The 7,651-nt window shown below is 34.6% G+C and overlaps 1 long non-coding RNA gene across 1 annotated transcript; it reads left to right on the top strand.

Annotated features, from left to right (window-relative positions):
* Positions 1–2,603: 2,603 nt before the first annotated feature.
* LOC112639007 lies at positions 2,604–4,022 on the top strand. Its single transcript, XR_003123250.1, has 3 exons — positions 2,604–2,940; positions 3,688–3,707; positions 3,776–4,022. It is a non-coding gene; the product is annotated as an uncharacterized LOC112639007 (long non-coding RNA).
* The last annotated feature ends 3,629 nt before the right edge of the window (positions 4,023–7,651 follow it).

The raw sequence follows: 7,651 nt of genomic DNA, 5'->3' as shown, positions 1-7,651 counted from the left end.
GCGTGCAAGGCCAAGTCCAGCACGTCGCGTTATCTCCATTGGAATTTTTAAACATCCTCTCCCGACCTAAAGGCAGAGGGAAGATCTAAATTCGCGCTCGCATGAATGCAAACCAAATTAATACATCGACTTCTCTTTTATAATTAAGCATTAACAAAGTATTCTCTATTAATATTATACTATTATCCAGTATCATATACCTCTATATACATATATATGCATACTATATGTGACATATGAACTGACTACATATACACATATGCATACATATTTTATAACAAAATCCAATAAAATAAAAGTAGAGACGTAATAAACAATCGTCAGGACAAAAAATTAACATATATTAATAGATAAAAATATACACCTTTATATATATATGCATACTATATGTAACCTATAAATCGAATAAATTTACATATACGCATATATATTTTATAACCAAACTCAATAAAATAACGGTATAAATACAATAAATACGCGTCGCGATAGAAATTGACACATATATATATTAACATGTCCAGAAATCTCCCTATATATATGCATACTATACGTAATATATAAATTGAATAAATTTACATATACGCATATATATTTTATAACAAAACTCAATAAAATAAAGGTATAAATACAATAAATAAGCGTTGCGATGGAAATTTACAAATATATATCTTAACTTGTCCAAAATTATCCCTATATATACGCATACTATATGTAACATACAAATTGACTAAATTTACATATACGCATATATATTTTATAAACAAACTCAATAAAATAACGGTATAAATACAATAAATACGCGTCGCGATAGAAATTGACACATATATATATTAACATGTCCAGAAATCTCCCTATATATATATGCATACAATATGTAACATATAAATCGAATAAATTTGCATATACGCATATATACTTTACAACAAAACTCAATAAAATAAAGGTATAAATACAATAAATAAGCGTCGCGATGGAAATTTACAAATATATATCTTAACTTGTCCAAAATTATCCCTATATATATGCATACTATATGTGACGTGTAAATTGAATAAATTCGCATATACGCATATATACTTTATAACAAAATCCAATAAAATAAAGGTATAAATATAATAAATAAGTTTCGCGATAGAAATTAACATATATATATTAACTTGTCCAACAATATCCCTATATGTATATGCATACTATATGCATATACATTTTGTAACAAATTTAACAATAAAACAAAGGAGGAGATATAATAGACTGCTACCGCGACAAAATTAATCAGCACACAAAACATATATATATATATATATATATATATATATTACGAATATTAACAAATAATTAATATTAATAACCCCAAGATTTTATACAATAATTATTAATCTTATACGATGATTATTAAATACGATTCAGTAAAAACTTGCTGAAATCAATTTTCATAAGCAATATGCGAATACATATCTATACATATATATATATATATATATATGTGCTAATATAAAAGTCGGCCAAATGAAAATCTTTAAAGAATAAAATATTGTCAGAATCAAAAGACCTCTTGAATAAAAGATCACGGTAGAGCGCGCAATGAATTCTTCGAGCACATCCGTCGTGATCATTCTTAGAAGTAAAACGAGCCGCTTTTTCATACGTTGTTCCGAGAATTGTAAGAATAAAAGTTCTTTTAGCGACATAATAACTATTAAACGAAGCGATAATTAATTTCCATATATTCTTATTGTAAAATTTATTGTAATAATAATGGCTTAACGCATTAGAATTTATTAAAATATTATTCATAGACTTGAGTAATCATTAAAAGTCGACTTTGAAAATTTTAAAATATATACATATAAAACCACAAAAATTCTAATTGTTAAAGCCTTTATTAAATAAATAAAAATATATCTTGTAAATGATAAATCTCAATAATTAGTCTTAAGATAATTATTAAACCTGGGAATAATACATGTAATATGCCAGGTTAATCCGCGTAAACGAATTTTAAAAGGTAATTCATTTAAAAAATATTACTGTTACTAATGTGTCTTATAAAGAGAAAGAATGCGGTGAGCATTCTTCGAAGGACACCCAGCAGATCTATTTTTAGAAAAAGAGATAAGCCATCTTCGCATCCGTTGCGTTAGAATCTGCAATCCAAATGCTAAATTTTTCTTTACTAATTATTACTAATTATTAATTTACTAATTATTAATTAATTAATTTTAACTATATGTGCACCATTGTGAAAATCATTGTAATAATAATGGTTTAATACATCAGAATTTACCAAAATATCACTTAAAATTTAAACAATTGCTATAAATCGAACTCAAATTTTCTAATGACATAAATATGATATTATAAAAAATTCTGATTGTTAAAAATCATTATTAAAAATTATTCTAAAATTATTTAATAAATCTAAGACTCAAGACTTGCAATCCCTACCACGAAACTCTCACCCACCACATCGCAAACTCATAGCAGGAAGGGATAGCTCCAGCAGCCGACCCACCAATCACCGAAGAGGCCCACCTCCTCTCCCTACCATTAAACATCGAACCAGAGGAAGGTATTTAAGGCACCCCAGCTGCTCTCTACGGGCCTTTTAGACAAAGTCGGTCAGCCCTCTAACACAGCTCTCTCTACGCCATCAGATCTCCAGCTCTCGAAGAGGAAAAACCTAGAAGCCTACCGGACACCTTAACTTATTCGAAAATAACTTAGTCGCGATTTTGATTTTTTCTTTCGGGACTTAGTCTCAATCTCTATTAAGAGAGCTGTATCAACATTAACACTTTAATAAAGTGCTACCATCCAGCAACCTCTGACTCTTTGGCCATTCTCTGCGCTGCCTTGCCACTTCTTCAGGTTCTCACCGAGGTCGAGCAACCCAGGGAAGGAGCAGCGGTGCCTGTATTCATCCATTGATCCCGTCATCCGGTAAGGAAATAATAAAATAATAATCATTCTTAATCAACCTTGATAATAACTTTGTATATTAGTTCGATTTATTCTAGGCCTATTGACAATTTTCCCAGAATCTTACTTGCCCGTATACAGACTTTAAATTTTTCTTTCGAGTTGAATTATTTAAATTTCAACCGATCCTCTGAGAACGCTCGAAGCGTATCCTAGAGTGTAGCGTCGTTCGAGTTAGTCACTCGATGTGCATTGAGTAGCAAATTCTACTCCTCTGCCGCTTTCACGGAGAGCTTCTCTGAAAGAATTTCTCCGTGGATCCTGTGCCGCTGTGACGTGACGTCTTGCACATCGATACTAGACTCAGAATCTAAGACTCGCTCCTAGAGGATCTGTCGAAATAATAGAATTTATGCACTGGCTTATAAGTTAACTATCGAAACATTTTATGAATTTTATGCTTATCTGAAGTAAGCCAGCCGCTCTTACCCGTATCCTTGTCTGTACCCCCTGAATCTCCGGACCTCTCGGTGCAACCGCATGCCCCTGAAAAATTCAAAATATATTAAATAAATCATTAATTGCTGTACCCCAATGAACTGTATATAGCCGAACGTTTCAACCATTATATGAGAACGAGCGAGATATACCATCATAATCTACGTTCGTTTATCTCACAATAATCCATTAAGCCGTATTATTCGTCTTAACTCTATGAACCACCTTGCTGTGACTACATTTACCTTATAAAACCATTCATCTTAACAGGTACCTTTCTACGCATCATCGTAAGTAAACCCCTTTTGTGTTAAATCAATCGCATCAAACATACTAAATAGTCATATTCCCTCGGTAGATGGTTAACCCCCGCCGAACTTCTTCCGTTGGACGCGAAATTCCCCTCCGTGCCGCGGGTATACGCCGCAGGCGTGCCTCCCGGTCGGTACTTAGGCTCCCTACAGCTCGTCAGTTGTTTGCCGACGAGAACGACTTAACAAGCAGAGTAACAAGGTACTCTCCAGTGCGTAGTTTCGCGCCCTCCCGCGCATACCCTTATCGTCCTCCCCGAAACCCTCCAGCGGTTCTTCAAGAGGAACAACAGCCCAGAGCTAGGCCGCCATCGCCCAATTACTCCCCCATCCAGGATTCATCTAATCCCAGCTACTCGCCGGACAGGACACCGGAAGATCTTCCTTCCATACCGGAAGAACGAAGACCCATAGAACAACGCACAGAAACTGAGGCTGGTCCATCCAACCCAGGTCAAGTTCTGGACCCCCCTGAACCAAATTTCTACCCGGAACCAGAGGACCTAGTCTTACCAAGCAGTATCCAACCCCTCACAGGACTAACAGACGAAGATTTTATCGAGATCTACGAATACTTGCAGCGAGATAATTTCTTCAACAACCGCGAATAATAACTATATCTAGATATCGCCTTAGAAATGCTATAGAGAAGAACATTAACTACATACACACATCTATACGTATAACGATATACACTATCTACAACTGTCAAATAATAACAATAATAACAATAATAAAAAAATTTGTAAAGCTCTAAGGAAGTAAACTAATAAAAGAAAACAGATCAAAAAGGATAAATTGGGTCAGGTTCAACGCACCTAATTTATTTCCCATCGTCAATCCCTCTCCTGAAAGAAGCGCAAAAGATTCTTAGTCTCTCGGCGTCCTAGGGTATAGCCGGCTTGGCAGGTTGCCCTGAAAAAGAAATAGAGAGAAGTTACAATTGCGTAACAAATAAATACGTGAGAAGTTACGATCGAGACGTAACAACGAAATCTCAAAAACGTAACACCGGGATATCATGCGATGATGCGAATTACTGAAATAACTTGAAATGAATGTTTTTAATCCTAATAACGCACGCTTATACGACGTAATAACGTGAAATAAACCCTTTTTTTCCAGATAGCATGCGATGATGCGAACTACTGAACTAACTTGAAATGAATGCTTTTAATCGGAATAAAGCACGCCTATATGACATAATAACGTTAAATAAACGCTTTTTTTCAAGATAGCATGCGATGATGCAAACTACTGAACTAACTAGAAATGAATGCTTAAAATCCGAATAACGCACGCCTATACGACGTAATAACGTAAAATAAACGCTTTTTTTTAAGATAGCGTGCGATGATGCAAAGTACTGAACTAACTAGAAATGAATGCTTTTAATCCGAATAATGAACGCCAATACGACGTAGAAACGAAAATTGAATGCTTTTTTCCGGGATATCATGCGATGATGTGAATTACTGAAATAACTTGAAATGAATGCTTTTAATCCGAATAACGCACGCCAATACGACGTAATAACGTGAAATAAACGCTTTTTTTCAAGATACCATGCGATGATGCGAACTACTGAATTACATAGAAATGAATGCTTTTAATCCGAATAACGCACGCCTATACGACGTAATAACGTGAAATAAACGCTTTTTTTCAAGATAGCATGCGATGATGCAAAGTACTGAACTAACTAGAAATGAATGCTTTTAATCCGAATAACGCACGCCTATACGACGTAATAACATGAAATAAACGCTTTTTTTCAAGATAGCATGCGATGATGCGAACTACTGAATTACATAGAAATGAATGCTTTTAATCCGAATAAGGGACGCCTATTCGACGTAATAACGTGAAATAAACGCTTTTTTTCAAAATAGCATGCGATGATGCGAACTACTGAACTAACTTGAAATGAATGCTTTTAATCCTAATAACGCGCGCCTATACGACGTAATAACATGAAATAAACGCTTTTTTTCAAGATACCATGCGATGATGCGAACTACTGAATTACATAGAAATGAATGCTTTTAATCCGAATAATGCACGCCAATACGACGTAGAAACGAAAATTGAATGCTTTTTTCCGGCATATCATGCGATAATGCGAATTACTGAAATAACTTGAAACGAATGCTTTTAATCCGAATAACGCACGCCTATACGACGTAATAACGTGAAATAAACGCTTTTTTTCAAGATAGCATGCGATGATGCAAAGTACTGAACTAACTAGAAATGAATGCTTTTAATCCGAATAATGCACGCCAATACGACGTAGAAACGAAAATTGAATGCTTTTTTCCGGGATATCATGCGATGATGCGAATTACTGAAATAACTTGAAATGAATGCTTTTAATCCGAATAACGCACGCCTATACGACGTAATAACGTAAATAAACGCTTTTTTTCAAGATACCATGCGATGATGCGAACTACTGAATTACATAGAAATGAATGCTTTTAATCCGAATAATGCACGCCAATACGACGTAGAAACGAAAATTGAATGCTTTTTTCCGGGATATCATGCGATAATGCGAATTACTGAAATAACTTGAAACGAATGCTTTTAATCCGAATAACGCACGCCTATACGACGTAATAACGTGAAATAAATGCTTTTTTTCAAGATACCATGCGATGATGCAAACTACTGAACTAACTTGAAATGAATGCTTTTAATCCGAATAATGCACGCCTATACGACGCAATAACGTGATATAAACGCTTTTTTTCAAAATAGCATGCGATGATGCGAACTACTGAACTAACTTGAAATGAATGCTTTTAATCCTAATAACGCGCGCCTATACGACGTAATAACATGAAATAAACGCTTTTTATCAAGATATCATGCGATGATGCGAACTACTGAATTACATAGAAATGTATGCTTTTAATCCAAATAACGGACGCCTATACGACGTACTAATATGAATTAAACGCTTTTTTTCAAGATAGCATGCGATGATGCAAAGTACTGAACTAACTAGAAATGAATGCTTTTAATCCGAATAATGCATGCCAATACGACGTAGAAACGAAAATTGAATGCTTTTTTCCGGGATATCATGCGATGATGCGAATTACTGAAATAACTTGAAATGAATGCTTTTAATCCGAATAACGCACGCCTATACGACGTAATAACGTGAAATAAACGCTTTTTTTCAAGATAGCATGCGATGATGCAAAGTACTGAACTAACTAGAAATGAATGCTTTTAATCCGAATAACGCACGCCTATACGACGTAATAACATGAAATAAACGCTTTTTTTCAAGATAGTGTTACGTCTCGAACTCTAATTTAGGCTAACTAAATTTTATTTCATTCGATCAGAGGTTATCTCTCAATTTATTTTCTAGGGCAACCTGCTAAGCCGGCTATACCCCGGGACGCCGAGAGATAGAGTATTTCGCTTCTTTATGTGAGAGGATTGACGACTGGAAATAAACTCTAAGTAGATTAAACCTGACTCAATTTGTTCTTGGAAATATATAATATGTTTATATTTTTATTATTAACAATTCAATAAATACATTTGTGGTATATATTTGTGTGTATAGATTATTTTTTTTCATAGAATATATGTATATGGAAAACGAAAAATAGACGTAGAAATTTATTGATACAGTTTAGAGATTTTACTCTTCGTCTTCGGCAATGGACCTATCGAGTGATTCGATTAAGGCACTTGCATATTCATCGGCGAGCCTGTCAGCTTCTTCTTCATCTGAGAATAAGGGCTCGACTTCTCGTTGTAAATTTGATCTTTCAAACTCTTCGATGTCTTCGAGAGTCAATGGGGAGTAACTCGGTGGCATGTAGCCTGGCCACAAGGGTGATAGTACGGGAGAAGATGGGGGAGAGTCTTGAGGAGTAGATGGCGGTGAAACTTGT

This window comes from Camponotus floridanus, unplaced genomic scaffold (assembly GCF_003227725.1).
Source record: "Camponotus floridanus strain SB8 unplaced genomic scaffold, Cflo_v7.5 scaffold427, whole genome shotgun sequence".
Lineage (NCBI taxonomy): Eukaryota > Metazoa > Arthropoda > Insecta > Hymenoptera > Formicidae > Camponotus > Camponotus floridanus.
Note: the sequence above shows the minus strand (reverse complement) of the source record. Positions and strands in the feature narration are given on the sequence as shown.